Source organism: Canis aureus, chromosome 16, assembly GCF_053574225.1.
Source record: "Canis aureus isolate CA01 chromosome 16, VMU_Caureus_v.1.0, whole genome shotgun sequence".
NCBI classification, from domain to species: Eukaryota; Metazoa; Chordata; class Mammalia; order Carnivora; family Canidae; genus Canis; species Canis aureus.
Genome location: NC_135626.1, coordinates 53,846,732 through 53,873,571, shown reverse-complemented (window position 1 = coordinate 53,873,571; position 26,840 = coordinate 53,846,732). Strand labels below are relative to the sequence as shown.

Below are 26,840 nucleotides of genomic sequence, written 5' to 3'. Positions count from 1 at the left end.
TGGTATAAACTTTGTCATAAGTTGAGTAACTGAGTTTATGTGTCTGTTTCTGGATCCCCCCCCCCCTTTTTTTTTAAAGATTTTATTTGTTTATTCAGAAAGACACAGAGAGAGAAGCAGAGACTCGGGCAGAAGGAGAAACAGGCTCCCTGCGGGGAGTCTGATTCAGGACTCGATCCCAGGACCCCAGAATCACGACCTGAGCCAAAGGCAGATGCTCAACCACTGAGCCACCCAGGCATCCCTGGATTCCCTTTTGTGTTTCATTTTGTCCTGTCTTCTACCAATACCACACTGTCTTAATTACTGTAGTTTTGTAATGAGTTTTGAAATCTAATAGTATAAGCTCTCCAACCTTGTTCTTTTCTCCCCGCCCCAGGATTACCCTGGTTATTCTTTGCACTTTTCATTTTCAAATAAATTTTAGAACCAGCTTGTCAATCTGCCACAAAAAGTTGTTGGAATTTTCATCAAGACTGCACTGAATCTATAGACTAATTTGAAGAGAAATGCCAACTTCACAGTATTAAATCTTTCAACTTATCAATGTGGTATGTCCCCTTATCTATTTAGTTCTCTTTTCTCTTAATGTTACATTGTTTTTCATGCAAAGGTCTTATATACACCTTTGTTGGATTTATTCCTAGGTATCTGTAGTAGATTAAAAATGGCCATATCTTCTTTACATCTTGTACCATTAGTAGAGACTATTTCATCTGTGCTGACCTTGTAATTTGCTTCAACCAAGAAAATGCGTGGAAGTAACACTGTGTGACTGCTGAGCCTAGGCCTCAGGAGCCTTGGAGCTCATGTTCTGCCCTTTTTGCCACCTCCAGCATGTGAAGAAGCTGAGAGTCCATGTGCAAGGAGGTTCTTTTGACAGCCAACACCTAACACTTGACATGTGAGTATGGTCATCATGTACCAGTCAATCTCAGTCGACTGCCAGATGAATAACCACAGGTGAGTCCAGCAGAAGCAGCATTCAACAGAGTCCAGCCTATATCGCTGACCCATAGAACTGTGAACAAATAAAGTGACTGTTCTGAACCACTAGGTTTTAGAGTAGTTTGTCACACAGCAATAGATAAAAATATTACATTTGATGTTTTCTTAACTCTTTTGTAAACCAGATCCTGCAAATTTCCTTTTTCTCCATAATTGTTGCTGACATGTAGAAATACAATTGATTTTTGTACACTATGTCCAGTGACCTTTGTAAATTTACTTATTCATTCAGATAATAATTTATCTGTGCATTCTTTTAGATTTTTCTAACTACATATTCATGTTCTCTGTAAAGAAAGTTTTCATTTTCCTGTCCAGTTCTTATACAATTTATTTCTTTTATTTCTTCTGTAATTTTTCCAGCCTTATTTCACTGACTAGGATCTCCAGCATGACAGTGAACAGAAGTGATAATGGATACCTTCCCTGCTTTCAATATATCACCACTGAGTATGTTTGCTATAGCTTTTTTATAGATATACTTTATCAGGTTAAGGCAGTTCCCTTCTATTATTTACTTGCTGAGTTATCATAAATAGATGCTGAATTTTCTCAAAAGGCTTTAGTGCAACTGTTGAGATAACCATATTTTTTCTTCTTTTCATTTTATTGATGTGGTAAATTACATAATTTATTTGAAAATACTTATATTTGCATTCCTGGAATCCATTTTAATTATATTTTCCTTCTTCTACATTGCTGTATTTAATTTGTTAATATTTTGTTTAGATTTTTTACTTCTATGTTCATGAAAAAATTCTGGTCTATAAATTTCCCTTATTTGGTTATTTTCAAAATATAAATTATAGGGCAGCCCGGGTGGCTCAGTGGTTTAGCGCCACCTTCAGCCCAGGGCCTGATCCTGGAGACCCGGGATCGAGTCCCACATCGGGCTCCCTGCATGGAGCCTGCTTCTCCCTCTGCCTGTGTCTCTGCCTCTCTGTGTGTGTGTCTCTCATGAATAAATAAATAAAATCTTTTACACACACACACACACATATACACACACGCGTGTACATACATACATATATATAAATTATAGTTTTCTGGTAAACTTCTTGAGCACACTTACATTTATTCTTTAAAATTCTGTGTTTGATAATGCCAACTTTTGGGTTATCTGTGGGTCTGCTTCTAGTGTTTGTTTTTAATCTTGGTCTCCTCTCTTGGTAGGCCCTGTAATTTGTGACTGAATATAGCATTTTCTATGAAAACTTTTAGATACTATGGATGAGTCTTTAGTTTCTAGCAGGCAGTAAAAGAGGTTTCATCCAATCAGGATTTGGGCTTTCTCAAGGCTGGATTTCAGTCTTTGTGACTCCTGGTCTATTTTAGTCTTTATAAGGCCTCATATAGTATCAGTGGTCCATTCCTCCACTTTTAACTACCCAGCACCAGAAAACTGCTAGAAGGTCTACTTTGTTTTCCTGCCTCTTGACTGCCACTTTCATCTTGGCCTCTCTCAGACTAGGTTACCTAGAAATTGGCACCTGCCTCAAAATATACAGCAGCTCAGACTACTAGGGGCTCTTTCCTGTCTGTCCTTTCTCTGTAAGATATTAGCCCCTCTTTCGATTACCAGCTCTCTTAGTAGCTAATGTTTGCTATGCCAGCCCCATGAGACTGCCAAGAGCCTTACTCAGACTCTCTGCCTTTGGCAGCTGCCTTCTGCTTAACTTCTCTGCATTTCTCCACATGCCACTTATAGATTAAGATTATCTCAAGAATAAAAGCAAAGCAAATGTTGGGCTCACTTTATTGAGTTTCCTTCCTCACATAAATCTTGGACCCTCAAGTCCTAGATGTCCTGGTAGATTTCCAGCACTTTCAAATAGACCTTTGGGGGTTTTCTTCTATCAAGCCTTTCTTGCAATTCTCAGCTAGTCTGGCTCCACTATAAACCAATTAACAATTTCTGGATATGGTCTATTTTCCAATTATATTTTGTTTAATAAGATTGATCTCTTAAGGATTTTAGACAGCACGCAAAATACTCTTCTTCTTTGAATGTGAAAATACTTTTTCATGCTAATGTTAGTAAATCTTTGATCCGCATGGAATCTCTCCTTAGGATATAAGTAACAAATCTAATTTTGTATTTTTCCAATTGGCTATGTAGTTGGTCTAACAGCACTAACTAAAACATCTATACACTCCCCAGTGAATCAAAATGTCTTTATAGTAAAACCTCCTGCGCAACTTCATGCACTTTCTATTTTCTCCCTTATTTTTTCATCTTTTAGCATGCATTTTCAGAGGCTGCCTTAAATTCTTTTTTGGGAGCATCTTTTATTGGAATGAGATTGTTATAACTGAAGAAAATATAGATGGGATGTTTTAAAACCAGAGAATGGGGAAACTTTTTTGGGAACTCAAATACAGATTCAAACAGGCAAAGGACTGGTAAATTTGATGACATAAAAATAGAAGGCTTTCGTGTGGTTCATACATACATCAAAAGTAAAAAGCCAATTGAAAAGCTGAAGAAAGAAACTTTGCAACTCATATCAAAGACCAACCGTATATAAAGAGCTTCTAAAATTACAGGTGGTAAAAGATCAATAATATGATTTTTAAAACGGGCAAGGGGATATGACCAGACGGTGTGGTTCACAGAGGAAAAAATGACCCCTAAACAGATGGGTCAGGAGAAGTAGAGGAAAAGAAAGCTGTGAAGACAAAGAAACAAACAGAAGAATAAGGGGAGAACCAGAAAGGAATGGGGAGTCAGCAACACCGAATATGGCAGAGGACCCTACAGAAAAAAGGCCCTGGATCCGGGCCCTTGGGGGGTCACTAGTAACCTCCCACTAAAGAATGTGAGATTAAGAGTATTCTTAGGTTAATTCAGCCTAACACAGTAATTCAGCCCAACACTCTCACTTTGAAAATAAAGAAAACCAGAGAAATGTTAAGTGGATGACCTACACTCATGCAGTTAGTTACTGGGAAGTTTTAGGCTCGAAAGTGCTCATTTTCACTACAGTACCCACCCATCAGGTGGGAAGTGTGAAGACCAGGATGGAGGATGATACTATTCCCCTAAAAAACCTTCTGCTATTCATTCATGCATGCTGCACCCATCCACGTGGCGGTGACAGGAGAAACTGAGGTGAGGCCTGGTCGGCTGAACTCCTTTGCTTCGAGCCATACAGTAAACAGCCGGGAGAGGTACTGACATCAGCTGAGCAGTTTGTTTTGCCAGCACAACTCTGAGTATTACTTTCTTCTCAGAGGAGAGGAAATGAGATCCAAACAAAGGCTTAAGGCAAAAGGTTTTTTAGCCCAGCTTCCTCATTGCAACCAAATACCGAAGAAAAGGAACCGTACACAGTAGCAAAGACTCGGAAGCCTCTACCAAGTTGTCAAAGCCCTCACGAGAGACACTCTCCCCTTTCTGAATGGCTAATGTACTTCCGAGGAGATACTCCGGTCCTTTGGTAAAAATGATCTCCACCTCGTCCTTTACTGCTTGTGGGCCTCCCACAGTTGCCAAGAGTGGAGATTCAGCCTTTGGGGGTGAATCACTCTGCCACCTTCAGGTTGTTCTGGTCAGTCCAAGTAGACCAGATGAGAGGGAAAGAGCTATAAGCAGGACTTTTTTCCTGTAGTAACTAAATGACTAATCAAATACAGTAGTATACAAAGTTGATGCTTATTTATTCAAGTGGCAGACAGCTTCCTGTTATACAGATTCTAGAGACAGCAATCTGTGCTCAGGAGTTCCTAATAAAACTAGGAAACTGTCTAGTCCTACCTCTACCAGATGAAAACTGCTGAAGTTTTCCAGAAACTTTAGAGAGCTGAAAGAAGAAATACCTGTCCATATGCCATAAGGTCTCAGATCACAAGCCAGTCCCTGGGCCACGTCCTTTCCTTTCTTAGTTTATCCTGCACTAAACAGAACTGTCTGGAATTCATTCTTTAAAGGTTTATTTATGGTACATAGAGACTGTTTATGTGAAGCAGGGTATTTGCCCATTTCCCTCCTGGGACAGTGTTTAAAACTACAGGGATATTTCCCTCTCTGGCACTTTCTGAAATACAATTAACAATACTGGATCTTTTTTCCTTTTAACAAATCTGGTTTTTATTTAGGGAGGGGAGGAAAAAAGTAAAGGGTCTGAAGTTTCCCAACAAATTATTTCAAGCCTTTGAGAAGACAGTTTTAGGCTTTTTAAATAGTGTCTTTGTTTGAAATTCCCCCTCACCCCCACCCTCTTGCTCTCTGACCATTAAAATGTGGGTTTTCTTCCAAACTAGATTGCTCAATTAAAGCCCTTCTTTTGTAATACCCCAATGCTCTAAATGGGAAAAGGACTGCTGTAGGCCACCTCGTGAAACCTTTTAAAGGCTCCTGGCTTCTTTTGATCTTTCAAAAAAACCCCAAAGTACATATAAGCTACCTGGCGTTTTTCGATCTTACCCTGCTAGTCTCTAACATGCGCGCCTGGGAGAATAATGGAGAGAAGGGGGGCAGGGAGGAATGTCTCTGCATTTGTGAAATGGAACTATTATCTCCCCCTTCTCCCATCACAGAGGAAGGAATCCAATCGAGATAGCAGATGGGAAACTGCTCTGAGTCCTTCTGAACAGACACTATATCTGGCAATAATGTACCCTCAGTGTAAACCTGAAGAGACTTCCCTCTGAGACTTCTGACAGCCTCACTTCTGGCCTGCAGTCAAGAGAATCAAGATAATTATTCCTTCAATACCAAAGACATGGTTACCTTTTAGTCAGACTCTTGCGATTCCTGCTCTGGGATAGCACTCCATTCCCTAAGCACATACTTTTAGCCATTACATATTCATCTCAAAGAGCATATTGCTCTTCCTAAGAGCTACTAATAAAGGGATATTACTCTGTTAGGAAACTCTTTGAATAAATGACATTATTTTATGAGCCCCAGACTCCACTAGGAGAACTCGAGACACGGTGAAATGGTGACTTCCACAAGCTTAGAATTTAACTCTGAAGTCCCAATTCCCAGCACCCTGCCTGAAACATTAATGTGCCCCATTCGGGGTACCCCCCGCCCCACGCCTCAAGACACGGCTGTTCCACTGGATTTCTTTAACGATCATTTGAAAATGTCTTCAAAATGTTCCTTCGGTACAATGCCAAGTGAAACATTCGACTTAACGGATTCCCAGTTTATTGTTCGCAGAGCGTACATGCAAGCATCGGTACCATATAACTGGGGTCTGGAGCTACTTCAACTGTAGGAAATCATATTGCATTTGTCAGTCTGGGGGAAAGTTTTCTGCTGGGAGCAATTTGAAAGGAATAGTTAGGTGTCTGTGTTTCTAAGTAAGATGATTTAAAAAACAAGAAGTCCTTAACTCTCAGGAAATGCTTAACATTGGTTTGTTGGGTGAGTGCCAAGTGTTCTGGGGGAATATATACTTTATCAAACAAACCCATTCCAAGGGGTCACATAAGTCAAGTGGATACTTGTGGATATTAGCAAGATAGTGGTTTTCCCATGGTTTTCCCCCCACTCCCATGCTAATTATAAGTATCTTTAGTCTCCTGGGAAACATGAAATTAAAGCCAATCAAGCAGACAGGAGAGTCTGTTGGAAAGGGCACACGGCGCTGTTCTCAAGACGGTTGCAAAGCAATTCCTGCTCCTCTGGTCCCTACTGGCACTCCCGATTGCTCATCCCCAGCTTGCCATCAAAATGAAGCAGTCACTCTTGCTCCATCCCAATCTAGTATGATCTAGTGTTCACCAGACTACTGTCTCATTACCTACAGGTTTATTTTAGAAGTTGTGAGTTGGCAAACCACGCGCCACAGGAGGCCTGCACATGTGTTTTGTTAGACCCAAAACGTTTTTAAAGAAAACAACTCAAACTGGTGGCCAACGTTTCAAAACCAGTAGATTCCACATAAAAGTCCAGATTTCCGGCTTCACTTGAAAAATCTGAAGATCCAGCAACACTGGGTTCATGTTACCCTGTGAGACAGCAACTGGCGGGACCTGAGCTGAAGCTGCCCCTTCAGGTGAAGTGAGCAAAGCCGACATGCAACGGTCCCCACAGTACTGCTTCACTTGCTACATTGCTAGCATAATCCCGGTAGGCATCTGAATTTATATGACTCCACACTTATTATTTTTTTTCAGGTCTGTAGCTATCCCTGTTCAGAAGAGAGGCCATCATGCAGCATCTGAAAGGAGGCAGGGTGAGTCAGTGGACACGTCCTGGGCTGGTGGTTAGTAGGGGGATGAATGCCTTGACAACCATCTTCAAGGTCAACAAAGGAAAAGAACTGGAAGCAATAGGTCTGAGCTGCAGCGAGGCAGATTTAGACTCAGTCTAAGAAAAGACTTTCGAACAACCACCTGGGGCCTCTTCCTGCTCCCATCATGGCCTATCTACACAGGCTTGAGTTAAAGAATGCTTTGAACGCCAACAGGCTTGTTCACTGAGCAAGGGGATCACTGAGGACTCTTACAGCTCTAAAATTCTCTGATGCCTTATCTTCTAGGGGGTAGATAATATACGGTATAGTATAGCACAGTCACATAGGCTTGCATTTGAATCCCAGCCCCATCCCTTCATTAAAATAGATCTTATTACAGCAAATGAAGACAGAATTCAGGCTGTATCTGCCAAGTGAGGACCAGGATGATCTGCAGGCACGTCACATTCTGATCATGGTGGTATGTGAGGTCACACCTCAGTGGTACGTGGCCAGTATGTTCCTTGAAGATGGCTGACATTTCTAGTGTCAACCATTCACAAAGAGATAGATACTGATGAGGAGAGAACTAAGAGGGCAGGCAGGTCTTGGGCACAAAAGGAAGGTATTATCTTGGTTGTAGCTTTTCTCCTGAATCTGGTAGTGGCCCTAGGAAAGTAGGCTCTTACCTCACTGAGCTAATAAGTCAAGAGCTAAGAAGATGGCAGATGAGTTTTATGTGATTCTGTTTACTCTCATTACTCCTCAATCTTTAGCAGTCTTACTTAAATGTTTTCTAAAAAGTACGTATACATATACGCGTGTATACGCGTGTATATATGGTATGTATATGTCAAACCTTCAAGAAGGGAAACCTATAAAAATGTCTGCTATAAACAATGATCCTGGACAGAAAACGCAAATAGTAAACACACTTATTCTCTTACAGGGAAAGTCATTTAAATAACTTATCCAGATATCAGCTTACCTTAAGATCCAATGGTAGCTTGTTGGAAGTGAACACACTCAGCTTGATCTGGGGAATGCTGATTTTGAGATTTTCAAAGTAGTATCGAATTGGTGTTCCACCTTGCTCAACTGTCTTTTCATGGAGGTTTTCATCATACTTTTCCACCTCTAGTACAAGAGTAAAATTGTGAATTTAAAAAAAAAAGAAAGTCTCCTGAAGTCTCACGATTCAAATGCTAACATTGAAAAAAAATTCATAGAAAATGTACACATCTCTCTAAGTTTAGTTTTTCAGGATTTGGTGATACGTACAGTATCCTGATGCCATTTCTTTGCAAAAGAGATCTGTTTCATGTTGCTTATCAAAAAGTACAACAGCCTAATCTTTTGATTTGTGACTCTCTGCCATCTGGCAGATCTCATCTTTGGAAAAAATCATGCAGGTGGGGAAGCCAGAGGTCATGGGTGTGTTTGCTGGCTATGAGTTTTCTAAAACCCTGCTGTTACGCTTGTCATTAATGACCCAGATTATCTGAATTTATTTCATAAGATGATATCCAAATATCATCCATTGGAGTAGAGTTTAACTGAATCATAATGAACATGACCAATTAAATAACGCATCTGAGTGAAACAGAATGCCTTTAAAAAGAAACAGGCTGTAGGCTATAAAGCACTGACGTCATGACAATAAGCACCCTCTTTCCCAAATGGTGGGCATTTGGGAAAGCAGCAGAGTCAAGGCAGATTTTTTTTTACTTCTCGTAAGTGAAAAGGAGTACTACGAGCTGGCACATGGCAATGTGCTCTTTCACTTGCTCCTGTGCCCACACCCTCTGGTCAGCCATTTTCACTTGGCTTTATGTGCCTTCGAAATAAAACCAAGGAGACTGTACAGGTCTGCCTAACAAACAAACCAATGTATACTATAAGCTATTATGGTTCTATTTATAGAAAACAAGGGACTAGGTTTTAGAAAATGTCACTGCCACAGAGACCTGCCTATCTGTATTCAGGGAACGGAAACGGCCAGAGAAAGTGGAGGAGATGCTCCAGGAAAAGACAGGCCAGGAGCTTACAAACATCTAAATCAACTATACAATGCTTGGTAAGAAATTTATTTAGAGCAACTTACAAGAAAAGCACGTCCAGTAAAATTTAAAGTATAACTTCCCAGGAAGGTGCCAAAAGAGACTGGCTACCCGGCAGGCAGACCCTCAACTGGCTGTCTGAATACAAATAAACACCAGTGTTCCAACCCAAAGTGGAAAACACAGTCTTAAGCAGACAGGATCTTGCTCTTGATTCCAAGTACACTTAACATTTAAATTCTATGTCTGAGTTAAAGAGCAAAATTATTTTTCTTGCATGGTGTGTAAGTATATACATATGCACACATGTCCCCCAGTGATTTTTTTTTCTCTAGCCCATGTGGGCATATAAATGTACAAGTCCATATTACCATGTCTTTAGGCTTAGTATGCAATTTAGTCTTCAAAAGACTAAGTATTACCGACTTCTTTCTAAGCTCTATATTCAATCTTACAAAGGCGATGAGGAGGAAACTAAAATACAGAAACAAAAGCTACATGATTTCTGTAGTGACTGTTGGAACATGGAGGGTTTCCAAGAGCTTCTCTCACTCCCCTCTCCAAAGAGTCAAGTAGCTAGGAAGCTTGGTAATGACACTGAGGCATACAGGCATGGATGTAAAAAGTTAAGAAGTTAAGGCTAGCCAATTTTTTGTCCTCGCATAAACCAAAGGAACGGCCGAAGGGATTTGATTCTTGCCCAGAGTCTGTTTACTAAACAAAGGTTAAGAAGCAAAGTGCTTTGCTAAATGACAAACATCATTTCTATTATCTTCAAACAGATGAGTCAAAAAAAATCCACAGCGAAGAGGAAAAGTATGCTGCTTCCCAAAGGCTTAACCCTGGGTACCCCAGGACAACTCCAAAAAGCTTCCTCCGTGTCCACATCAGCCATCAGCCCTCCTCCCCCATCAATAGACCGAACTTGGAAAAAGCCGCTGAGACACAGGCCTCAGCTTCTGAGCTCGAGCTCTGAGGTGGAAAGGGAGCTTGTCGGGCACTCAGAGGCTACCCATCTTCACAACCAAACTAAAAAATGCCATTCTTGGGTCAGTTCCCAGACACAAACTTAGAACATTTGACGTACCTGATTCTGCTTGATCATAGCCAAAAAAACTCAGCAGCTTGAGGAGCAGTTTCTCCTCAATTTGCACCGTGAATCTCTGAGCTGTGATCATCAGATGCTAGAGAGAAAGAAATTCTGATTAATAGTGTAAACACCAGAAGGAATTTTCATCTGTGCCATTAAGAAGGACACATCGCCAAATGATTTCTGGCTCATCTCTCTCTACATTGTCATCATTAGCCAAAAATTCCAGGAGAGGTTTAATACAGTTTGCCACCCTACTGTTTGGTTTCCAGGGCATCTGTATCTCCTTAGTCAGGATCGCGCTTGCAGATGGGCTGCGGTGGACAGGGTTATGGTGCTGAGCTCACATGGACAGCAGCTAGTTTAAGGAGCAGTAGAATTGGAGGGCCCCCACTGGTAATGGTGACAGAGGCCCGAAATATGGAAGCAACCTCTTAGCTCCCACTTTTCCAGAATTTGCTGCCGTTATCAGCTCACTCATATGTGAAAAATTCTCCAGGAAAGAAAGTTTATCTCTTTTGAACAACATGCTTTTATTAAACAGCGTGTTAGCTTATGTGGGAGGACATCTGTCCCGAGGTCAGACCCCTCCTACCACTCCCTTTCTAATTATTCTATTTTAATAACACATCTGGATCATGCCTGGTCCTGACCAATCTGGAAGATGTTATGCTTTCCCACAGAGACTTTTTACTCTGACAAATACAGGCTCCGCCCCTACAAACTGGGCACTCTCACATGCAGTTGAAGCCACAGTTGAGAATACAAGGTGCTAAGAGCAGTTATTGTAAATCCCTCTACACCACGGAGTTAAGTCCACAGGACAACTTCCAGCCACACCCCGCACTGCTGTTCAGGGACTCAGCTGTGAGGGAACCCATCAGCCTCCTGCCACCATGCCAAGCCCACCAGGCTCTCCCCTCAGCCTACCTTGTAGATGTTGGTCAGTGCGCTCTTACTGGGGAACTTTACTGCATTCACTTGCACGGCAGGGCCGGTCTCGATGACCTCATTCTCGTTGCTCAGGGGAGTCACGTAGAGCATGAAGGGCTGAGTAGTTCCAATGAGCTGATTGTCCACCTGGCACATGAAAAAGCAGCAAAACAAAACAAGAACAGACAACTGCTCAGTTCTCAGCTACCATTGAGTGGGGTCTCATCCTATGCAGGACACTCAGAGAAAGTACTGCTGCCATTTTGCTCTAGAAAAATTCATTCTGGGATCCCTGGGTGGCTCAGCAGTTGAGCGCCTGCCTTCGGCCCAGGGCGTGATCCTGGAGACCCGGGATTGAGTCCCATGTCAGGCTCCCTTCATGGATCCTGCTTCTCCCTCTGCCTGTGTCTCTGCCTCTCTCTCTCTCTCTCTCTCTCTCTCTGTCTGTCTCTCATGAATAAATAAATAAAACCTTTAAAAGAAAAAAAAAATTCATTCTCGCTGCAGAGCAGCACTAATTGCAGTAGGGATGGCAACAGAAGCTCTCCTTTATGAGGTGAGTACTATGTGCCAAGCACCAAGCTAGCCTGATGCAGGATCTGAGTCACAGGACACCTGTCAAGAGTTACTGCAGTCAGGGTCCCACTGCAGCCCTAACCACCGCCTCCTTATGGCACAGATGAAGGAGCTGAGGAGAGAGCCCCTTGACCCCAAGCCCAGTGCTCCTGACCACTAGGATACAGATGAATGAAGTGAAGCGACACCAGACCGGGAAAACTAGGGAATCAGTGCTTGCCTGGCCACCAAATGGAAATAGCGGCCTTTCCCAAAGTCGAGTCCCTGTTGGGAATTAAATGATGAAGCGGCATCAGGCACTGCTCTATTCGCCCACAGCCGTCAGCACCATAGCTGAGTGTACACTCTGCACCGCGTTATGGTTGTGGACGGCAAAAGGCTCATGCGGGGAGCACCCACCCCCACTTGCTTGTGTCAAAGCTCCGAATCAGGACGAGGGAAGAGAACATCCGTTGGGAACCTCTGTGTGTACTTCCCACACATTACTTAGCACATCCCTTACTACAACCCTAAAGGCTAAGATTATTCCTCCCCATTTTATAAACGAGTAAACAGAAGCTTAGGGAACTCAGATCACTTGCCCACATTCACACGGCTAAGTGAAACGGAAGAGTTGGGACTCAAATGGAGGTGTTTCTGGCCCCAAATACTGTGACCCTCCCATTATGCCACACGGCCTGCCACGCAGCCACCTGTAGAGCCGGCTGGCTCTCAAGCTGCTGAGATAAGGGTGAGGGACCGTGAACACATTTTCCTACTTCCATCCTTGCCCTGATCGTGTACTCCCTGCACAGCAGCAAAGTGATCTTTCAAAAATACAAATCAAGTCATGTCCCTCCTCCCTTTACATCTGTCTGTCAGTGGCTTCCTTTCCTCTTGGGATGAAACCAAACTTCTCACCACGCCATGACACACAGTGCCTACTTCCCCGTCTTTAGCACACAGCACTCCCCTCCAGGTCCACTACAACCCCCACACATGAGCCTGCTGGCTATTCCCCAAAAGGGGGGCAACTGTCCTCTCAGAGTCTGAATTCTGAGGGAAAGCTTCTGACCCTAACATCCTTCTGCACTCATTCTCTTCCTTCAAGCTCAGCTCTCACTTCTTCGGGAGGAACTTCCCAGGCCACTTCACCTAAAGAGTAGCACCATCCTTCTGTATTCTTTTTAGCAATTCCCACTGGTGCCAATCATTATACTCGCCTGCTTGGGACCTTACAGGCTGCCTCCTTCCCGAGGCTGTAATTAGCCCAAAGGAAGCTGAGCCTTCATCTTCTGAGTCACGGCTGTATCGCTAGAGCCTAGTGCCATGCCCGGGGCACTGCTGCTGCTCTAAGAATTTACTCACTAAATGAATGACCTGTCATATCCAATAGAGGAAACACAAAAGTTCTCACCTTACTCTAACCTCTCCTTTATTCTTTCCCCAAACACATTTGATACAAGATGTATAAGAGTTATGAATTCTAGTTTTATTCTGCCAATTAGATTAGATGCTCCCTAAGGACGGGACCATTATTTTCTATTTTTAAACGTCCTTTCTCCCAATGCTGTCATCATAGTAAACTCTCAAATCTGTTTACTTTCTATGACTTACAGCCCACATTAAATCAAGAGGTATTATAGCAGAAAAAAAATTTTTGATTAAAAAGTTAATGAAATTCACAAAGCTCAAATGGCTCCTTGAATTTTCTCTCTGAGGTTAAAAAAAAAAAAGACAAAGATAATAACTTTCTATCTGTCCTCAATCAAATGGGATGTGATTAGCCTGAACAATTTGCTCTTTGTGATATAAGACAAAAGAAAACATTTTTCTGAAAGGAGTTTTGGTATGGACAGCAGTGCATGGGTCCGCAGGAGGACACCCTGGAGATGGGCACAGACTGCCCACTTCCAGGAGGAACACAGGGTGCCCACCTGGGGAAAGAACCACAGTCTAGGTCTTTGGATCCTTCTTCTGGAAATGTTTACCAGGAACTGGTTTCCTGGACACATTAATCCTGCTGGCAGCTGGAAAGAAAAGCTGCAAGCATGATGCTACAAACAGAACAGCTGTCTTGACGGCATGACAACAAAACTCTAGCGGAGGGCAGCGCCGGTGGCCCAGCGGTTTGGCCCAGGGTGTGGTCCTGGAGACCTGGGATCGGGTCCCGTGTCGGGCTCCCTGCGTGGAGCCTGCTTCTCCCCCTCCCTCTGCCTGTGTCTCTGCCTCTCTCTCTCTCTGTCATGAATAAATAAATAAAATCTTAAACAAACAAAAAAAAACCCCTCTAATGGAAACTGTCAAAATCAACCTTATCAGAGCTCTGAAAGTTAACCAAACGCTTGCAACAATCCAGGGGTCATTTACTGGAGAAAGTTAGCTGAAAGGCAGCATGAACGGCCAGCTCTGTGGCATTCCCACGGTCCCCTCCCCAGGTCTGCAGTGGCCTTGAAAGTCAAGAGCCAGCCACACAACCCAGTGGCCAGTGCGGGGACAGGACAAGCTTTCAGCTCCTCCCAAAAGCTCCGTCCCCCAGACAACTGTCAAGTTTTTGGCTTGTCTGGCACCTCTCCTTCTCCTGGTATCAGTGATTTGTGTCTTCTCTTTTTTCTCTCGTGATCAGACTCCTTAGAAGTTTGTTAGTTTAACTGATCTTCTCAAAGATACAGCTTTTGACCCATTTCCTCCTTTTTTTCCATGGTTGTTCACTGAAAGTGAATCACTGAAGTGATTTCCACTGGGATTCTTAGTTTTATTTCCTTTCTTCTGCTTATTTGGGACTTACTTTGTTGTTGTTTAGTTTCTTAAGATGATACCTGAGTCCATAGTTTCCCGAACTTTCTCCTCTAATACAGCTATAAATCTCCCTTCGGTACAGGTCCAGGAGCGTTCCACCAACTTTGACATGTTGTGTTTTTGTCTTTATTCAGTTCAAATATATTCTAATTTCTCTTTTGATTTCTTTTTTGATCTCTGAGCTATTTCAGAAGTGTGTTTTTTAGTTTCCAATCATCTGGGGGACTTTTCCAACTATCTTTCTGCTATTTCTACTTTGATTCCATTGTCATCAGAGAATAGACTGTGTGTGACTTGAATCCTTTTGCACTTGGGCGTTGCTTTCTGGTCCAGAATATGGTCTCTCTTGGAAGTTTCCTGCACACTGGGGAAGAACATGTTTTCTGCTGTTGCTGGGTGGGCTGCTGGATAAACGTCAATTGGGCTACTTGGCTGGCAGTGCTATTCAAGTCTCATATGCCTTTGATGAGCTGCTGCTTATTTGATAATTCTATCAATTATTCAGAGAGCGTAGTGAAATTTTCCACTATAATCGTGTACTTGTCCATTTCTTCTTTCACTGCTATCAGTTTTTGCTTCCTGTATTTCAAAGCCCTACGTTCAGGTACATAAATAGTCGGGATCGTTATATCCTCTTGATAAACCATCTCTTTTATCATTAGGAAACTACCTTCCTTATTCCTGTTAACATGCTTTGCTCTGTAATAGATTCTGACAGGAATCTAGCCGTTCCCACTTTCTTAGGACTAGTTCCAGCTCAGTACGTCTTTTTTCCATTCTTTTTAACCTATTTGTGTCTTTAATTTACTATGTTCCTTGGAGGCAGCACATACTTGGAACTCGATTTTTATTTTTATTTTTTTTTATTTTTTATTTTTTAAATTTTTATTTATTTATGATAGTCACACAGAGAGAGAGAGAGAGAGAGGCAGAGACACAGGCAGAGGGAGAAGCAGGCTCCATGCACCGGGAGCCCGATGTGGGATTCAATCCCGGGACTCCAGGATCGTGCCCTGGGCCAAAGGCAGGCGCCAAACCACTGCGCCACCCAGGGATCCCTGGAACTCGATTTTTAATCCAATCTGATCATCTCTGCCTTTCAGTTGGAGGTGTTTATTAACATTTATGTTTATTTAATTGGTACAGTTAGGTTTGAATGAGTCTACCATCTTGCTATTTGTTTCCTATTTGTCTCATCTGTTCTTTCCCATGTTTTCTGCTTGTTATGCCTTCTCTTGGGTTATTCATCTTCTCTCCTTTGTTGGATTATCAGTTGTAGCTCTTTGTTGCCTTAGGGTTTATGGTACTCATCTTTAACTTACCAGTTTACATTCAAATCATAGCAGACTACTTTGCTTTTAAGAACATTACAGTTAACATACTTCCACTTCTCCCCTACCCCTGCTTCATGCTATTGTCATTCTTACCCTAACGTGTTATAGACTCCAAAATATAGTGCTGTCAGTTTTGTCTAAGTAGTTATCTCTTAAAGAGATCTAAAAGATTAGAAAATAATACCATTTACCTGTGTATTTATCATTCCAGGTGCTTTTCATTCCTCTGTATAGATCCAGATTTCCAGCTACTACCATTCCCTTCTGCCTGAATGTTATTATTATTATTATTATTATTTTAGCATGATGCTGGTAATGAGCTCTTTTAGCTTTTGCACGTCTAAAAGCATTTTTATTTCATTCTAGTTTTTGAAAGATATATTCACTGGGCACAGAATCCTAGGCTGACAGTTTTTCTAGTACTTTAAAGATGTTACTATCTTCTCACTCACATCATTCTCAATGAGAAGTCAGGTCTCATGTTCACTTTTGCTCCTGGCATGTGACAGGTCTTGTTTAATCTGGATATATCATCATTGCTTTTGAGTAATTATGACATACTTTGGTATAGTTTCCTTCATGTGTGTGCATGCACACGCATGCATGTTTGGGTTTGTGCTTGAACTTCTGTGGGTTTAGTTTGGAAAATTTATGGCCAAGATTTCTTCAAATATTTTTTATATGCCCTCTTCTCACTCTTAGCCTTCGAGGACTCCAATTATCCATATGTTAGGTGTTTGAGGTTGTCCCATAGGCCACTGATGCCGTTTTCTTTTTATGGATTATTTTCCTCTGGGCATTTCAATTTGGACACGTTTCATTGCTATATCTTCAAGTTCACTAATTTTTTTTCTGTACTGTGTCACCTGCTATTAATTGAATGCAGTGTGGTTTTCATTTCATTTTAATCTCTAGAAATTTGAGTCTTTCATATCTTCTATGTCTCTACTTAACTTTAGAACAATATACAATGCAGTTATAATAACAGTTTTAATGTCCCTCTCTGAAAATTCTAACATCTGTGTTAGCCTGGGTTAGTTCGACTGATTATTCTCATTATATATTGTGTTTTCCTGCCCCTTTGCACACCTGGTAATTTTTGACAGGATGCCAGATATTGTGAATTTTACTTTGCTGGGTGCTGGGTATTTTTGTATTCCATTAAATCTTGAGCTTTGTTCAGGGATACAGTTAAATTACTTGGAAACAGATCGACCCTTTCCGATTTTCCTTTTATGATTTGTTAGGTAGGTCTGGAACAGTGCTCAGCAGAGGGCTAATTATAGTTCACTACAAAGGCAGGACTTGCTGGAGGATTCTTCCCAACTCACATATGTTATTAGTGTTTCCAGTCTGGCTAGGGGAACAAAATCCATCCCCAGCCCTGGGTGAGCAGCAGATGCATTCCTGATCCTTTTGGATGGTTCAGATGATAGTTTCCTTACATGCATCATTGATCTGTCCTCTGCTAAACGCTCACGGAACCCCTCTGCAGATCTCCTGAGCTTTCTTTCCATGCAGCATGTTCTTCCCAGGTAGGCTACCCTGTGAACTCTAGATGTCTCAGTCTTGGATCCCTCTGCTCTGCCTATTTAGCTCATTCACACTGCTCGGCTCTGTCTCAGTCTCCCTCCTCACAAGGCCATAGTCTGGAAACGTTCTCAAGGCAGTAACTGAGGTGAATGCAGGGCTCAGCTCTTTTGTTCCCCCACATCTCAGGAGTCAGTCTTTTGATGCCTGGTTTACTGTGCTTTAAACCTGCAGTCTCCTTATTTTATCTGAACTTGGGGGTTGCTTCAGGTAAAAGAGTAAATCTGGCCCCTGTTAGTACATCTTGGCCAGAAGCATAGTCCAGTTCCTTTATTTTTTTTCTCTGTATAATGAACTTCGATTCCCCTAATGATGGTTACATGATTTCCTGTTATTTTTTCCTATTGGCAAATGGGGAATCATGGGCCACCTTCCTCCACATCACTTTGACTAAATTATCTAAGTTACGGATGAACTGGCTACTATATAGAAAAATTGGTGAAATAAACATAGACAACAACAATTATTTTCATAGAATACTTTTTTGAAAGCCACAGTAAGATATTTCTGCCAAAGCATTCATGTTTTTAGAACACCAAACACTGGACCTAGGTGGGTACTCAGTAAGAACACAAGGAGATTTAACAAGTTCTAAACGCCCCTCCATTACCTGTACATCCTGTATGCTGAGCTCAAGCATGTGACTCGTTGCCAACTGTGTATAATGCACATTGATTCCTGTAAGACTTGCAAAAACCAGTTCTTCTGGGACTTTATTAATTAAGGACAACCCAATTCCACCTTCTAACTTCACAAGCACCTGAAAGGAAACCAAAATACAACACAATGACAGTTTAAAAAGAGGCCAAAAAAAAAAAAAAAAAGAGGTCAAAGTAGCCAGGAGAGTACAAAATAAATGGCCTTATATCCCTCTACTTTACCTCTGAGCAGGTGAAAGCCACTTAGACAAGAGTCATATTATCCAACTCCAGCCTCTCACTAGGAGCCTTTCTCTCAGGGCACAGTGCACACCCCACCCAGAACTCCAAAGTGATAGGATATGATAATACCTCTCTCAGAGTACTGAGGACATTTGCATTTCATTACAGTTAAGTAACTGAGAATCCTTCTCCCTATTTGGGATGCAAGCTTTTTAGTAAGCTAGTTACTGAACTTCCATAATATCCAACACAGTGCTTTACATGTAGGGCCTTAATTTTTTTCTAAATCACTGAATAAATATCCAGTAAGTGTACATTTTCATCTTCACCTCAGATTCCTTTCTTTTTTTTTTTTAAGATTTTATTTATTTATTCATGAGAGACACATGCAGAGAGAGGCAGAAACACAGACAGAGGGAGAAGCAGGCTCTATGGAGGGAGCCTGACGTGGGACTCGATCCCGGGACCCCAGGGTCATGGCCTGAGCTGAAGGCAGCACTAAACTGCTGAGCCACCTGGGCTGCTCCTCAGGTTCCTTTTCAAACTTTCACTTTCCAAAACCCAAACAAGGGAGAGAGGAAGAAAGATGACAAGAGAAAACTGGGGCCCCTCAAAAAATCTAGTTTGCCTATTCTTGATCCTCAGTCCTGTAAAAATTCAATTTTTTTTCTTTATTGTCATCTTATTTCAGCGATCATTATTACACTCCCATTCAACTTTAGCTGTCATTTAATTAACATGTTCACACATTCATGTTGTGATGACATTAAACACCATGAAGCAACAGCTATGTTTAGAATTCACAAGGGCAGAGAGAAAATAGGTCTAAAACTGAGAAAACCACAGAGCAAAATTCTAAACAAATTAATGATAAAGAAATGAATTTGCAATACTTAAAACTTACTTCCAATTCCTGCTCTGTGTCTGGGTTCTTTAATTTCTGTACCTCTTGTTCAGTAACAGGAAGTTCATCCACTTCATACGATGAACGATCACTTTTCCGTTGGGAGAAATCTGTTATCTGAAGTTGAATAAAACACTGTACTAAGAGGGCTCATACTTCCACAGCGAAACCTGTTCCATATCAACTGTAGAGGTCAAAAGTCACTATCTGCTCCATAATCTTATGGAAGTTAAGGGTTTTGGAAGCACTGCCAAGTAAGACTTGGGTAATAATAAAGTAAACTTGGTTTTAAGTCTACACGGCAAATGCCACGCTAGACCTTGAGAGCCTCAGATGGTGAGGGTCAGGCATCATCGACAGGTGATCTAGAATTACTGGTCAAGTCAAAGTATGCAAACCTCAACATCACTGCATTCAATGTTTGCCTTAAAAGAGTGCTTGTACAAGAGATATTGTGGATTATGATATACCTCAGAGAGTTCACTGGTGCACACCAGCATCCTCCCTCTTTCCCTCAGCTCTTTCATTACACCGTGACCTGATAAACCTGTATCTCCAGTACAGATCTCTCTCCCTTGAGCGTCAGACCCATATTTACACTGACTGATGGACACTTTCATGTGGACAGCATTTACTAACAAGTCCAAAACATAACTCCTCATTTCTCCCAGAAGTCAGCTCTGTATTCATATCTCAGTGACATGGATTACTGTCCTCCAAGTTGCCCAACTCAGAATCCTGAAGGCTATTCCTGGCTCCTTCCTCTCTCTCATCCTCACCACCTTCAATCAATCACTACATCTGCCAGACTCTACTCCTCGATAAGTTCCCATTTCTGCTTGGTTCTCGCCAACCTCTTCAGGAGCACCCCTGCCACGCTCCAGTACGGGCTGCCATAATCTCTCATCCAGATCACTGCAGTTGCCCTCAGCTGGTCTTCTATCTCTAGTTTTCATCTGCTCTAGTCCTCCACGTTGGAGACAGAATGAGCAATGTAAAATAAATTTCTGGTCGTGTCATTCCCTGACTGCACTGTCACAGAAAACCCACATAACTTGTAGCATCTATCAGGCTTTTTGTAATCTGGCCCCTGCTTCTGTCTCCAGCATTATCTTGGCGCATACTCTCTGTGCCAATTGGGCCACTCCCTTTTATCTCCAGGCCTTCGTTTATCAACTTTGCAAATCCTATATGATTTATTACGTTGTTGGCTTCTTGTTTGTCTACCCCTCCAGAATGTGAGCTCCAAGACCGCAGGGAATTTTGTCCATTTGTTCAGTAGTATGTACTCAGTACTGAGAATCGTGCTTGGCTCTAAGAAATGCTCAGTAAATAACTGTTGAATGAGCACTATTATTAGGGCACAGATCCTCCACCTTCCCTTTTGATTTGGCTAACTCCTTTCAGTCAAGGACTGAAAACTCAGCTTAAATATTACTCCTCTTAGGAAGCCTCCAAGTCCGGGAATGTAAATCCTTCCCGCGCACTCTGTAGAACACCCTCCACTCCTGCTTTCAAAACACAATACTGTCATTGTCTGACCAAGGACCTCATGTATCTTGTTATTAATGTTGTTAATATATCAATTATTTATTTATTATTTTTAATTATTTAAATATTTACAATATATAATGATTGAAAATAATCATATGTACTATTCTCGGTATTGCCTTCTTTAATTCTCATACCTTTTTTATATCATCTTATATTTTTATACTTTGATTCTTATAACAACTTTATGAAGTAGGTCTTATACCCCCATTTTATAAACAAGGACATTATACTCCCATAGCCAACATAAATGTTTCAATAAGTATTTGTTAAATGAATAACCCAATGTGTGGGGGGAAAGTACAGTGAGATTCACATCAGTTCTTATGATAAATTATCACCTGGAGTGCTCTAGTTGGTCCATCTGGGATGACTCTGATGGATAACATTCCGGAACCAGGTCTCATTTTTTGGTTGATAAACTGTTGTTCAGGTGGAACTGGCCCCAAAAGCTCCATGGAAGTATCAGGACCAAGAACAACTTCAGCTCCATCAAACAAACCAGAAAGCCCTCCTTTGGCCTAAAAGAATAAAGAAGTCTAAGAAAAGGGAAAGGCACTGACTTTGACAATTTAACATGTCATTTTAAACAAGTTATCAAATTTAAATTCTCTTTTGAAGTGTCATGGTCAATTTTTAACAAAGTATTTACTGTTTCTTCAGCTTTACTGAAGATGAAAACCAGGAGGATTATCTGGGAAAGATGGAAAGTTATGCTATATGAATTTAGGGAATTCTGAGTAAGAACAGAGTATATTGGTTTAGTCATAACTTCTAGTCATTAAAATAAGCTTTAAAAACGTACCAAAGTCCTGTTTCTCTGAGTATTCTCATTTGGGTTTGCTTAAAAATCTGAAACATTCTGAAAATAAATCAATTATAACTATCATTCAGCTTTCCAATAAGAAGCAAATTCTAGAGTTGAAAACCTCCCCAAACAGGTCTACGGTTGGAGAGTCAGCTCAAATATTCAAAAGATGGCATCTCTTCTAAAATGAAACAGGGAACGGTGAATGTCATCTGAGAGCCAGCTATTCAGATCATTGGAGGAAAGTATCTTCTTTGCCCCAAGCAAAATGGAAGTTTACTGGACCGTGCCTATGGAACAGCAGATACAGGGCTAGAGAAGACAATGGCTAGAGTGTCTCAATCCCCTTTGTTAATTTTTAAATATGAGTAACGAAAAGGAAACTCTGAGCTGGGTTTACAGGAGAGATTTCAACATGGAGAAAGCATTTTATGATTGTTTTAAGTTTGGAAAGAAAGTGTGTACACAACCTTAACAGGGCAGTGTCAGAAGATGTTTAATGCCCTCAATTACTTTATTTAGAATAATAAGGTTGACACAAGCTTATTTCCCTAACCAAAGCACACCCTGCTCGGCTAAATACTGTTATTATGGGGTCATTCACAACCACAGAAATGATGAAATAGATTCAAGAAACAACAAACACCAGAAAAGGATTCCGAGGCGGGGTGGGGGAAGGGCTGTTCTAAGAGAATTCGAATTACATGGGCTTTAGGAACAAACCGGAAGGAAAGTCCAGGTCAGACCCAGGACCCAACAATTACAGCGCGCCCTCTCTTGCCTCCAGAAGCCTGAATTGTATTGCTAATTGAAAATCACAAATCCATTCCAGATGTGTGCCTCATAGAAGCAAGCAGCTTATGTTTGACAAGAAAAGCTCAGGGCAAGAGAGATAAAATAAATCTCACCAAACAGCAGGCAGAGGCTCCTTCTAATTTTGCTCATTGCCCTGGAGAACCTCCTCCCACTGTGAAGGGACAGGCTGGTATCCACCAGGGACTAACACATTAAGAGTCCTCTAGCCAGGGACTGATGCTCTCCTATGTATCTTTTTTTGGGGTAAAGTCCTGGGCTGAGGCAGAGACTGCACCAGGTCACACATGTTGTTCAGCTCTATGCCCAAACCTCTGCGACAACATCCTACCTACTCATCTCAGACCCATGGCCTCATTTCTGGCCTGAAGACAGAAAGGCAGAAAATCCAAACTCCTGGTAATTTTCTAAACACATATTTGCTTAGAAAGTACCTGGCAGTTTACCATGAGGTAGACAGATTGAAGACAAAAGAAACTGACCAGCAATCTTCATTCTGACATTTGCTATAATAATTAAATGCTTATTTGGGCACCATTAAGAATGCAGAAATAAACAGAATCTGGAAAATATAGAACCCATGATGATGGCTCACCACCTCCTAGAACACTTCACAAAAGTCTGTTGTAGATATTAGATTAACTCCACAGGACTAAAACCAATCCGCTGAAGTTGGAGGTAGACCTTTAGCTGGCATTTTTCTTTCTTTCTTTTAAAAATTACAAAAAAAAAAAAAAAAAAAAAAAAAATTACATAGGTAATTTATATCGCCAAAGAAAAACAATCCAGATAAGCCAAGAAAAAAAAAAATCCCATTACTTACAGGCAATCATTCCCAATACATTTTTTATATATCATATTCTTAATATTTTAAGAATATTTCCCCCTAAATACACACAGATGCACAACAAAAGTTCCTTGAGTTTCCTAGCTATGTTTGTTCTATAATGATTTCCCCTTTTCAATGTGTGTATCTTAATTGAGACTTTGCTTCGAGGGCGGCTCAACCACGGCTTGCTGCAACTGAGGGTGTCAAACACTACTGACCTAGACAACCAACCCATGCAAACCACAGGTCAGTTTTCCTTCCCGGAAACTCCATGTCTGAGTTGTGCTTCGCCTGCGATCAGGCTTTCTTAGCATCAGTGGCTCATATCTGGAATATGGGAAAATGCAGTGAGTCCTCGGAGTCAAATATGTTAGGCCTAAAGAGAATATCAGGATTGTGGTTTTCCTCTTTTTTCTTCCAATATCCTCCACCCTTAAAATTAATGGGCAGATAGCCTGAACCCCATGGCAGCTAGGTATCTCTTAATGAGAGAAGAGGAATAAGACAAAATGGAAAGCAACAAACGGGACACACAAAGGAGTTCCAATATTTTTAAGGATTCACAGTAAATGAAATAATCAGGTCCCTGCATTCCCACAGCAACAAGCTGTCATCAGTTTGAGAAGGGTCGTCTGCCAAATAGGTCTGAAAATATTTTCAAGAGGCTTTGTCTATTAAATTTCCAATTACTTTTATTTTATATTGGGTTTTCACTTTAAAGTCATGTAAAGTCTTTTGAAAGTGAATAAGGTATCAACTGGAAACAAATATACTGACTGCATAAAGAAACTAAGGCACAAGGAAAAAAAAAAAAAAAACCTGGGGGGGGGAGGAGAAACTAAGGCACAGGCAAATCAAGTAACTTAGTTACCAAGTAACTTAGTTGTCCCTGATAACTGATTTGAATCCGGGGCGTTGGTCATAAAAACGCATTTGATTATTCTCTCAATAATTTATTTCTGCTTTTAAAAGATTTAACAAGATTCTTAAAAAATTCTTTAAAAATCTGCTCACTTCTACGAAGGAATGGAGTGGAGGTTTAGTGCAAAGAGATAATTCACTTTTTCATAACATATCCTTCTTACTGTTGGATTTTTTTTAAACGTCTGCATGGGCATTTCAACAACAGCTTAACAAAAATAAAATAAAGACCCCAAAACTCATATTTGGGAATGTGACAGGTCTCTCACTGAAGAAAAACACAATATAAAATATAAAAATTCTTACTTCATTTACAGACTCACTTTTTGGTGTGAATCTCCACCGAAACGGAGTTTAGAAGCAATGGGCTCGCATCAAAAGTTGCCTAGCAAAGTACCTGTTGTCGGTTACGGCAGCGAGACCCGCGATGTCCAAGATGGCGGAGCCCTCGGGGGAGCGGGCCGCAGGGGGCTTGCTGGGGTTGTGAGGCACCGAAGACCCCTCGTGGGCCAGCATGCCCGCGCCCGTCATCCTCCACAGCTGCGAGCGCTTCCCGGGCTCCTGGGGGCAGAGACACGCGGACACAGGGAGCCGTCACGGGCAGCCACGCCTCAGGCAAGGGCGTCAAGGGCTTCCACGCAGGCTACGTTCTCAAGTGGAAACTACCCTCAAAGGCACTGTCTACACTACATACATGCTCAATTCTAACTTCCGCTGTTGTCAATCCCAAGCTGCACTGTGGATGAAATATGCCGAACTCTTGTACCAAACAACCAAACGTTACAAATAATGCATTTAATTTTAAGAATGTATTCTTTTCATATACTCAGTATTTTCTAAGCAAACTAGTGGGTTGGGGTTCAATCCAGTTTCCATTAGCTGCATTGCTAGGGTAACTGCTGTCCCAGGTGGTGACCGTCGGGTACCCTTACCTTCAAGAGGGATCCAGTTCTATAAACTATATACGATATTCTTTATATTTGATCACTGGTAATCCTCATAACTGGCAGACCACTAGAATTTACCAGATGTCTTCTCCCTTTTCGTGTTTATAATGGAAGTATACTATATTGGTGGTTTCCAATTTATAAATTGATTATATTCAAATATAGTTGACTGAATTCAAAGGTTATACTAAGTTGCGGTTAATTCTAAATATAGTTTCTTCTTTGGAATATTTTATACACAGCACTTGGACTTCTAGGTCAACCCACGGAAGTCTATAGATTCCGTTATATTTCAAATGTAATAATAACAACAATACATTGAGAATTTACCATGTGCCAGTCAGTGATCATGGACTTCCATGTAGTAGCTCATTTAATCCTTAACACAATCCAATGACACATATTCTATTATTATCTTTATCACAGGTAAGGAAGTTATTTTCTTCAAGTTATAAAGAAACTTCCCCCGGCCACATAACCAGTAGGCGGTGATTTCACCTCCACAGCCTGATTTCAAAGCCAACATACTTAACTATTTTACTCACATGGCCTTTCTAACACAATCCAGATATTCTAGTTCAGTACCCCTAACTATCTAGGATACTTCCTGTGTGAAGGTAACTCCCCCAGCTAGACCTGTCAGGATCACATCCACTCTTCCAGCTGAGCTCCTTCAGAGCAACCAACACTTGTGGGTACCGTACACAGGGCACTGGGTACCATGCTGCCCCTGTGCAGGAAACACAGCTTGGGCATTACATTCCACAGTCAAAACTAACAAAGTCATATGAATGCTGGAGTCAAGCACCGGGATTTGAGATCCAGCTGCACCATTTATAAGCTGAATGACCTTGGACGGGTTATTAAATCCCTCTTAGAGCCTCTGTTTCCTGATCCGTCAAAGGGGGAAATTCAGCTCCCTTTTAGGGTTCTTGTGATAAGTGTAACAAATAGAAGGCACTTAGCGCATGCCAGGCACAGGGTGTGGCCTCACTAAATGTTTACTGTGTTGTTCTGACTACAATTCTTCACCCAGCACTTTATCTACCTCATCTTAGTTGATCTTTCTCACAAACCTGTTAGATCAGTAAGAAAATGAGGCTCAATGAGGAATGTAAAATACCAGATATCATATATCCTTAAGTGGCAAAACCAAAACTCAGACCCAGGAAGATATGCTCCTCTTTTTCCTGTGTGCTACGGCCTCCTGTGTCTGTAAAGACAGAGGAAACTGAGCTGCACACATGCAATCCCCACGTGCTCACTTCTGCGTTCAAAATGAGAAAGCACCTCGATCCCAGGTGCCAAAACCACATGGGAAAACAGCTCAATTATCCTGCAGGTGTTCCAGATTGGGAATCAAAGCACAGATGCTGGATGAAATCGAGTTTTCATACATGGATTCCTCTAGTGTCTGCCCTTAAGTGTAGACTCATCAGAGTTGGAAACTACCAACATTTCCATTTAAAAATCTGAGATGTACAATCAATTAATCAATCAAAATCTGAGATATACCATTCTCCTTCCAGTTCCCTAGCCTACCTTCCCTTACAATTTAGCCCTAAAACCTTGAGATGACACTGAGGAAGACAGAAGTCCATGGGGACTGTGAGTGTTGGAGGGGGG

At 41.5% G+C, this 26,840-nt stretch overlaps 1 long non-coding RNA gene and 1 pseudogene across 2 annotated transcripts in view; one reads left to right on the top strand and one right to left on the bottom strand.

Annotated features, from left to right (window-relative positions):
* Positions 1 to 26,840, bottom strand: part of LOC144286930 (intermembrane lipid transfer protein VPS13D-like) — a 157,192-nt pseudogene that overhangs the window by 3,460 nt on the left and 126,892 nt on the right. Inside the window, exons 56-63 of the transcript XR_013354875.1 lie at positions 24,665 to 24,828; positions 23,565 to 23,673; positions 21,238 to 21,417; positions 19,346 to 19,462; positions 18,171 to 18,320; positions 11,280 to 11,429; positions 10,347 to 10,443; positions 8,188 to 8,336 (exon numbers count right to left, since the gene is read on the bottom strand). The product of XR_013354875.1 is annotated as an intermembrane lipid transfer protein VPS13D-like (transcript). The remainder of the gene's footprint in view (positions 1 to 8,187; positions 8,337 to 10,346; positions 10,444 to 11,279; positions 11,430 to 18,170; positions 18,321 to 19,345; positions 19,463 to 21,237; positions 21,418 to 23,564; positions 23,674 to 24,664; positions 24,829 to 26,840) is intronic.
* Positions 6,799 to 11,725, top strand: LOC144286931 (uncharacterized). Its single transcript, XR_013354876.1, has 3 exons — positions 6,799 to 7,019; positions 7,141 to 7,199; positions 10,042 to 11,725. It is a non-coding gene; the product is annotated as an uncharacterized LOC144286931 (long non-coding RNA).